This window comes from Pleuronectes platessa, chromosome 18, assembly GCF_947347685.1.
Source record: "Pleuronectes platessa chromosome 18, fPlePla1.1, whole genome shotgun sequence".
Lineage (NCBI taxonomy): Eukaryota > Metazoa > Chordata > Actinopteri > Pleuronectiformes > Pleuronectidae > Pleuronectes > Pleuronectes platessa.
In genome coordinates, this window is record NC_070643.1 from 7,178,393 (window position 1) to 7,188,392 (window position 10,000).

The 10,000-nt window shown below is 45.9% G+C and overlaps 1 protein-coding gene across 6 annotated transcripts in view; it reads left to right on the plus strand.

The window, feature by feature from the left end:
- The window catches only part of nrsn1l (neurensin 1-like), a 104,363-nt gene that overhangs the window by 70,209 nt on the left and 24,154 nt on the right, over positions 1-10,000 (plus strand). The window contains exon 5 of one of the 6 annotated variants that reach the window (XR_008342321.1): positions 2,524-3,425. The exons of the other annotated variants lie outside the window; for them this stretch is intronic. The gene's annotated coding sequence lies outside the window, so the exon portion shown is untranslated. Of the gene's footprint in view, positions 1-2,523; positions 3,426-10,000 lie in introns of those variants that run through there. 6 annotated transcript variants of the gene reach the window in all.

A 10,000-nucleotide genomic window follows, 5' to 3' on the forward strand; every position in this document is an offset into this window, starting at 1 on the left:
TCAAATTAATGAATAAGAGTGAGGAAAGTGAAAGATGAAAAATGTGCTTGGAGAGGATCTGACTTTGAGTAATGCTGGTAATTGGAGGGAAACATATAGAAATGCAGTAGGCATGTATTAGCAAATGAATGTGGAGTAGAAAAAAAGCCCCAATCCTGGTCTCATTACTTATTGCATCTTTGTAGTCAGGGCGGGGAAAGTTGCCGTGCAAACACAAAAATGTCCCCACAATCCAATGCTTTGGAATTGGGAGAGGAGCCAGCTGCTGTATTGTCAATTTATCAAGTGTGTTAAAGCTGCAGTGCAGCTGATATCTTCTGTTAGTGTGTTACGATCTTATAGCCTTGTCTGATTTATCTGCTGTCTGGTTTCAGCACTCTCCTGTGTGTTTAGGTGCTAATTAGAGTACAACACACACACATACACACACACACACACACACACACACACACACACACACACACACAGACACACACAGAGACCACAGGCTCATGGGTGATATAGACTGTGTTTTATCACAAGAGAAAAGTGGGTGTTGCACCACAAAAGAGGGCCTTAAATTACTGGTGACATCTCAAATAAGGCTCAACCACACACACCTCTAACCAAACACATAGGGGTGCCTATTAGAATACTGTACATTCACACACACACACACACACACGCAAACACACCTTCTCTAGGACAAATAAAAATGTTCCTGAAAACAATCCTGATTCTTTTCCCTTATCATTTTTCCAGATTTAATTTTTTTTGGAAGCCACCCCACCCCTAGCCTGCCATCCTCCATTTGTCTTTTCATCCCTCCACTTAAAGATCCCCCTTCCCACCAGTCTTTCAACTGACCACCTGCCCCCCCCAGCCCCCCCACCCCACTCCACTCCACTACCCGTCCACCTCCTCCCCGATGCCCTCCATACCCCAAGCCTGCTCTGTTTGCCACAGCTCGGTATGTGCAGTAATCTTGGATGCCTCGGAGGGAGAACTGCTCCGAATCACTCCATAAATGTATGAGTGTCCAAAATGAAGAGGAGCTGAGAAATGTGTGGGCAGCGGGCTGGGAAGCATGGTCCAAGCTTACTAACAGGATGGGGGTGGGCCGGCTGGAGCTGTAAGTGTGTGTGTGTGTGGGGGGGGGGGGGGGGGGGGGGGGGGGTGTGGGGGGGGGGGGGGGGTTGTAGGGAGAAGGCCGAGGAAAAGGAGGCACGTATGAAATGTCTGTATTGACAGAGGCTTTTTTGGACTATTTATTTTGAGGCATGTGATTGTGACCTTCATCTGGGCCTCTTTGCTTTTTGTCATTTTCATAGCAGCTCCGCACCATAATGTATTGAGTGTTTCACTCAGTGCAATGGTTGATTCAAAATCTGGTCTGAACACACTGACCTTCCAACACTTTTACTAACTCGCTGCATAAACAGCAGACTTCCTCCTGAATGTCAGCTCTGGAAGGCGAACACATGTTGAGGTGTGGAATTGTTGTTTAAAGACACACCACTCTGTTCCCAGATCCCTCTAAGAAGTACAATAACTCACAGATGTGATGGCCAACTTCATTCCCTATCCTCCTTGAGGTCCAGAGCGTCTCCCTCTGCCGGCCATGCTGACAGCTGCTGGAGAAGTAGACGTTTCATGACTTATTCACTTCCAACAACAGCCATTTTCCATATACCTGTCCAGGGATGAGACCTTGCCAACCATTCAATCCCAACCCCACTTTATCACGTCTTCACTTCCACTTCCACGGTTCTCTCTAGCTTCACCTTCCCTCTCCAGAAGGGGACCTCCGAAGGGTCACAGGTGAAGTTATTTAGTTGCGTTCAATTGTTCATACTGAGTTGGTCGGAATCAATACATATTAATAATAATAGTGCAAGCGGGAATTTTTTTGAGAGCATGTAGAAATCTGTATGTGGGCTTCCACAGATCAATAGAGTATACAGCCTGTGGTGGAGAAGACTTGTTGAGTTGCGCTTTAATGCCAAAATCTTGAATTATAGAGTCAAGGCAACTCGAAGGAGAGCCTGAGGAGGATGTCATGGAAGGCTTGTGTGCTTCCTCTTCCCTCCACCTCTCCCTCTCTACCTCTTCTTCCTGTCCTCCACTCATCCTAACCTATGTCCCTCTGTCCACTTGGAATGATGCACATTAATTCATCCTGGCACATCTTTGCTGCTCTTCCCTCATTTATTCTCTCAGTTGCCTGTCCCCACCTCAGCCCCCCAAACCCCCTCGCTCCCTCACTCCTGACACACAGGGAAAGTTGTGTGGAGTTCAGGTAGAGTTTAGACGCAGACCCAGTAGCCTCGCTCTGTATTCTCCCTTGCTAAGCCGACATGTGAAAGTCGGCTCCTGACATGGGATCATCCTCGGAGCCCAAAGCCCCTGAAATGTTAACTGAAATCCAGCCTGCCGTGCCTTGGACTGTTTGATCAATCAGCAGCATCTACGTTTGACAGCGGGCACCCTTTTGTTTTAATGCCATTTTCTTTTTTCTTTCTTTCTTTCTTTCTTTTCATGCAGGCACAACAGGTCCCAGCAGTGCAACATCAGCACCAGCATCAACATGCACAAGAGTAAGAAAGAAAGAAAAGCAGGATGACCACAAACAATACGATCATTCTGGGCCTCCTTGTTGTCATCTTGTCTCTTTACAGCTGTATTTCACGATCTGAGCATTTTGTGTCTCGTTGCAGTCGTATCTCTCTGCACTCACCTTGGGTCTCTGTGGTCATTTTGTCATTGTTATCAGTATCTCTCTAGTCATTTTGTTTATTTCCATAGTTCTGTCTTTACCTCTGCCAAGGAGGTCTGTTTTCACCCGTGTCTGCTTGCTGGTTGATTTGTTTGTTTGTTGGTTTAATTATTTACGACTGAGCTGATTTCCACCAAACTCGTTGGAGTGATGGTGCTGGGACTGGGAAGAACCTTGTGGCTCCAGAAGGTCGGTGGTTCAATGCCCGGCTCCTCCAGTCCGCATGTCCAAGTGTTCCTAGGCATGACACTGAACCTAAATATTCCCCTGACAGCCATGCTGGCAGTGTGTAAGTGGTGTGTGATAGAAAAGGCGCAACATCTAAAAACACAGCTTCAATGGATGAATGCAACTTGTACTGTCAACTGCTTTGAGAGGTCCATAAGACTGTGTGTGATGTGGATGAAGGATTTTTTTTCACTTTGTTTAACAATGCAACATTCTACTTTTATAATTATACAGAGAGCAGTCCTGATTACTAATGTATTTCTTCTTTACTTACTTCATCAAGTTAGATTATATATATTTAATAGTTTAGTATTTGATCATTTTCGAGATATCTTGAGATTGTTCCTTTTTTTTCCCATATTGCCGTTTGTAGCTTCTCCTTTCCCTTATTTATTTATTTATTCCACATTTCTTACCTAAATAAAATGTATGTGTTTGTTCATTTGGGTTGACTTGTATACATGTATACATAATACTCCTTTTAGCCAATGTGCATCTCTTGTTGCTAATGTACTGCCCTTCTGTGGTCATCTAGCATCTATTGTAATCATGTTGTGTCTCTTTGTCGTCATTTTGCTCGTGCACTTGTTTTGTGTTTGCCAGTGACATTGGGCCAGTGGAGCAGAACTCCCAGGTGCTGCTGCTGTTTGAAGAAATGCAGCTGCACTTCATTATTTAGTTGACACTGGAGACCAGGAGGAGGCTCTCTGACTTCTGTCCAGAGTCTCACTCTCACAATGAATACTACAGCAAACTACACAAAATATCACATCCTATCAAACAGCTTTTATTAGTTTAACTTTATTTGAATCAAATGCTGTTTAGCCTCAGTGTGATTTGCCTCTGTGCTATGATAGGAAAACAAAAATACATTATTTCGGTTGCCCCTAAACTTCAAACTGAGCTCTGTGACTTTCTTATTAGAAAAAGATCATAATAGTGATCCATCCATCATCCCTCCATCCGTGTTAGGGAAATAACTCACATGGACAGTTAACTTTATGAGAAACTGTATTAGATGTGCTGTCAATAAGGGCAAATACACATTAAGTTTGCATACCATGATCTGCTGCTCTGTAAAACAACATGGCCATGGGACAGGCCATGTGTGTAATTGGAAGATTCTGCTTTTCAGCTTGTCGTTGGGAGCTTCACTGGATTTCCGTGCGCGTTTGACAAAGCTCACCCTTGCCTCCTAGTGGTCACCGAGGAGTCTGCACCTCTGCTTGGAGGATGTGTGTTGCCTGTGTCGGGGTGGGTGTGTCGCTGCCAAGGACCTGTCCGTCCAGTCCAGGGGCGTCCTGTAATCTGCCTGACACGCGCGGGGCCCCCAGTGACTCTCTGTTATTAGGGCCATTAGACAGCCCGGGATGAGGCTGAATTTTCATTAGCTCAGGCGAACGTGTGTGCGTGCCTGTGCGTCTGTGCACGTATGTGTGATGAGTATGTAATCTGTCTGACACCAGCCAGCCAAGAGGGAGAGACACTCGAGGGATGACGGATAATAACTCGTCGTTCGCGGGACAGAAGGAGCGACTCCATGTGACTGGACGGCTGCAGCGTTGGATGTGTTGTACAGTTTGTTGTCGGTTAAATTACAGTAGTGACGGTTAATGTGAGTCTGTTACGTCAAAGTGTAACAGTTTGGTCTCTGAGGTGTCTGAGCGCACCCACAACAAGTGTAAAACTGAAGCTGCTGCATTTCCAATTCAAGTCAGGCCTCTAATTCCACAGCATTTGCTCCTCTCTCAGCCATATCGCCCCATTCCATACTCATTTGTTGCCCCTCTATCATATCACAGTGCATTTCCCAACCAATAAACGGAGGCACTCTTCTGTAGAAATGTATTTATCTCTCACATAAACTCCATTCCGGCACCGCTGGTCTCTCTCCAGTAGCTCTCGCTGGCACTTAATTTCTATTAATGGTTCTGCAACCGGCGCTCAAATCCAATCCGATGCTAGTCAGGGAGAGCAGGGAGCACACATGAGGAAATATGCATAGGCAATTATCCTCTGTAATGTGCACGGCCCCAGCCTCTGAAGCATCTGTGCTCGTTGTATGTTGCAGGAAACACGGTGGCTGCATGCTGCATGCTTTAATCGTAATGCAGAGGCGGACGAGGAGGGTGATCTACATGAGTGTGATATTAGTCAGGTCACATTATTATTAACAGTGTAGTCTCTTTCTGGACGAACAAACAGCAGGATCGCACACACACATACACACACACACACACACACACACACACACACACACACCTGGTATCTATCAGTGCAGCTCCACAGCAAACAAACTCACAATAAATACTCATCATCAGCATTGTGTGCCGAGTAGCTTGTAAAGCCGTGTGTTTTTCCCGAGTGATAGCAACAGTGCTTCTCTCGCTGGGCTATTGTTGCTGGAGAGTCCTCTAATATCTGCTCAGCTGTCGGCTGGCTATAGATTTAACACAGCTCACCGGGACAGTGACGGGAGGCCAATATCAGGCTCCTGGGCTTGTAAAGCCTCCATCTGCAGAGGAAACACAGAGCAAATAAACCCAGAGGAGCCGGCTCACACGCACAACCCTATTAGAGCTGCTGTAATGACACTGTGGAGTGTGTTCACACACACAAAGGTGCGTTAAAGTTTTATAGTGTGAGGTCAGTGATGAGGTGGGCTCAGATCTGATGGGATGAGGACTAATAGGGTGTTTTATACACGCTATGTGTGTGTGTGTGTGTTTGTGTGTGCGTGTGTGTGCAGTGCATTCATATTTGGCTGCCATGCTGTCATGCTTATCAGCCCCCCTCAGATCTCTGCAGTTCACTAAAATGTTAAATGTTATGGATGGGAGCCAACCTCCTCACACCTTCTCCTCCTGAATATGCCGAGATAGAACACACAAACACACACAGTCACACACAGTCGCACACACGCTCGCGTACACATGTACCAGACCCCTCTGACCCTGCCTGATATGAAGGTTTACCAGCCATCGCTCTCACATGGAACTCATCCACCTTGAAAGCTGCTTTCCCGCCGCGCTTTCCGCTTGATCACCTTTTGTCTCTTTTACTAGACATCCATCAAGACCCATAAAACTCAACAACAAAAAAAACAATCTCTTGTGTCTCACCTCAGCTTGCTTGCAAGGACAGCGTTCAGAGACAAAACTGTCAAATGTGGCCGAGGCGGTTCAGCGGCAGGTAGCCTTCTCTACGGCGAACACGGGGATGTGGACAGTCTTGGCTGTCAGACTCTGAGAAGCAGGGATGAGGAAGAAAAGGCATCTCTCTGCTTTGTTGAGAGCAGCAGTCATGAATGCAGCTCTGGTCTAGTGGCAGAAACTTGGACTATGGGCAGAAAAGGTCTCTGGTTCGTCTCCACGGAGAAAAAACAAAAAGACGAACCTGGATTGATCTGTCCAAAAATCCAAGAGGATTCTCCCTACCTTGTCTAGTGCCCCTGAGCAAGGCACCTTACTCCCCCAACATCTGCTCCCCAGGTGCCGTACATGGTCGCTCACTGCTCTGTGTGTCCTGCACCAGATGGGTTAAAAGCAGAGGTTCAATTTCCCTACAATTGCATGAATGTGCCTGTGCATGTCTGTGCATGTGTTTGGGATAAATATATGTATCTTAATCTAGAGGATCTAAGAAAGAAGCGTAAAGAAATGTGTGAGCAAGAGAGATGACTAGATTGAACTGGCCTTGCGAGGATAAGTGGAATACAACACGTTAATTTTTTACAATACATTTGTTTGTTTTCTTTTCATATATGCACAGTACTGAGCACTCGTGTGTGTGTGTGTGTGTGTTAAAAGCAGGCCTAGGGGGAATGGTATTCCAGCCAGTGAGCTCCATCCCAGAGCTAAATTACACAAGCCAGCCATGATTTCATGCTTCACTACATTACCTCTCCTTCTCCCTCTGCTCTCTGCACTCTCTTCCCTCCTCTCTCTGTCTCATTTACCTCTGCTTTAACCCAGCATGGATCTTATCTGGTTAAAGAGCAAAAAGAGGTCAACCACACAGCCGTGCAGCATGAATATTTCATCCAGTGTTTGGATTACCATTTTCTCCAAAGATTCATTGTTCAATGTATAATACATTGCAGCATCACACCGTTCACGCCTAGATCATAACCCCTGCCCTTCTCATCACAGGATGGGTGTGCCCTCACCTACAGCCGGCCATGCCAGCAAAAACTGTGTGTGTGTGTGTGTGTTATCAGCATGTCCCTGGTTTCTGTGTAGGTGTATGCCTGGGTACAAACCTGTATTTCTTATATGGGCACAGTTTGAGTGTGTGTCTATGGAATTAGGGGTTAGAGCAAGGCTAAGACCGGCTCATCTTTCAAACACACACATGCACACACACACACACACACACTCGCGCTCCTCTACCCTCAGGCTGGATTAGATGATGTGGTGGGAGAGTGAGCGAGATTGGAAAGGAAAGAGAAAATGTGTTGGTAGGAGGGAGAAAGAGAGTGAGTAACAGATTAAGAGTGAAATGTGAGTCTTTTTTGGCTGCTGGCGAGGCTCCTGCTTTAAGTTGCAGCTGCGATATTATTTCAAATGATCTATTTTGGATTTTTTTTGCCAGCCCTCACCATTCGACTGTGTGACGGCTCGCTTTTTCCCCTTCATCTCCTCCCATCTTTCAATCGGTAAATGAGCACTGAATAGAGATGCGGGGCGAGGCTGTGTAGATTTGAATGGCTCACTCGCTGGGTGTTTGATGGAGAAAATGGGTGCACTAGCGATTCTGACCTAAACCGCTCCGTATCTCTTCACAGGCGTAGAAATGGGCTCTTTTAAATGTATAGTTTCTCTGAAATTACCATACAAGTCATTCAAAACACTGAGCCACCGACAGGCAGTGAATATATCAAGAGCGTTTGACCCGATTGTATCTGAACAATCTCAGTGCATTTACCTTTAGTGTGTGCGAGTGTGCGCGTGTGTGTGTCTGGTTGTGTAAGTGTGTGTGTCTGTGTGTGTGTGTGTGTGCGTGTGTGTGCCAAAGAATGATGTCACCTCACTATCTTGCAGAAACCCGAAGGCAAGCCTCTTACAGACTTAAGCAAAAGCTCATCAAGGAGGAAATTATTCTCATTTACTCCATATCCAGGAATAGGCAAGGTTGTCTTGGTGCCAATGTCTCACACACACACACACGTACTCACACACACACTCAGACACACACACACACACACACACACACTCTCACACACACTCTCTGGGTGTGATGAGAGTTGCGATCCCACATCTTATCGTCACGTAGCTCTGTCACATATCAATGAAGTCTGCAGAGATTCAAAGAGATCCACACTTGATTCCACTTTGGAGCCACACATATGGATTTCATGTTTTTCGCTGCGTCCCGCGACGGAAATGAAGCAGCGGCCTCGGAGAATTCACATCTTGATTTATCGAGATCTTAAAACAAACAGCGCTTTTTAATTTGTGGTGTTTTTTTTTTCTCCACCATCTTCGATTGGCACAAGTTATCGCTCATGTCTAAGCAGGGGGAAAGAAAGCTAGATTTTGGAACAGAGAAACTTGAGAAGCATCAACGCTCTCAGAACCAAAGCAATTTACCTTTTCACTCATCAGAAAGCTGATGAAGCTGATGAAGACGCCCAGAGGATGAAAGTTGATGTTTTGTTTCACTTTGAAATCAACTCCCTGTTTGAACCGAGTCTTGTTTGTTTGTGATGGCAAAAAGCTTGCAGCATTTGTAATCAAAGCCCCTCGGGACCGCCTGTCTTGGTTCGGCTCCTCAAGCTGCCATGTGCATCTCATTGTCTTTATACTTTGCTCCTTTTCTTCTCTTTGTGTGCATCATGAAGACTCTTTGACTGCTGTGTTCTGTCTCCTCTTTCCTGTGTGCGAGTGAGCTGCACTCTTTTTCAACTTGCGACATGCTGAGAGCTGTTGTTGTGCTGTTGAAACTCGGTCATAAAAGGCAAGCAATCCACACGGGAAATATCCATTTAAAGCGGTAGAGTTTTGGTCCTCTAGTGGCCTCGAGTGCACCTTCAAGTTGGTTGATCTTCATCTCTCTTTGCTGCAGTCATCTCAAATGTCAGCGCAGCAGAATCAATAAAAAGAGGGCCATCTATGGGGGAAATATCCTTTATTTGGATCGTTCACACTGCAGAGGAAAGGATTATTATTTTTAACCACATCAAACAAAACTCACATTTTGTAGTGGCAGCGATGGCAGTAAAGCAGCCATTAGATTTGCTGTGAGTGACTGCAGGGGCGAGGATCTCACTCTGCCTTCATCTTCCTCCTCTTCCTGTCAGACCTAAATGTTCCCATGTTTCCACTGCAGTTACATGTGGACAGGCTCAGGCTCCAGGTGTTTGCTCGTCCTTTTATATCCAAGCACAACAGCACGAGTGTCCTTGTTATTATCCCTTGATTTGTTTTTGTAGTGGAGAGCTGCTCTCCTCCTTTTCCCTGCAGCCTGTGATGGAACTGGACCATGGAGTGACAGGGGAGACAGTGAGATAGAAAGAGAACGAGATGGAGGATGATGATGATTTATCCTTTGAGGGCAACGGGAAATATTTTTGGGCCGCCGATTTTTCGTTCGCCATACACTAGCTATGTCTCATTTCAGGGGTTGCATCCTTCAGAGAATGCATTTGAGGACCATCACAGTGGTGCAATGAGACTGTCCCCTTTGGAAGGCTCTTTCAACAGCCGGAATGAAAAGGGCTCCAACGAGTGGATCCAACCTATCCAAGGGATGAGTAAAGAAGGGATGTTCTTCAACAGGTCCGTCAATCTTAGGTACGACGCATGCCCAAATTTAGTCAGATATCCTATGGGTGAGGTCACTTCATCTCTTTTAAGGGTACACACCCCCCCTATAAGAAGCCTTGTCAAGCATTTGCAAGCGGATTTAAACTATTTGGCTGTGTGTTATCTCCGAGTTTCTAGAGCTCGTCCTGACCTGTAATACTTCCTTGTAATAAACATTGTTTACATGTAAGTACTGGGTCCGCGGTTTCCT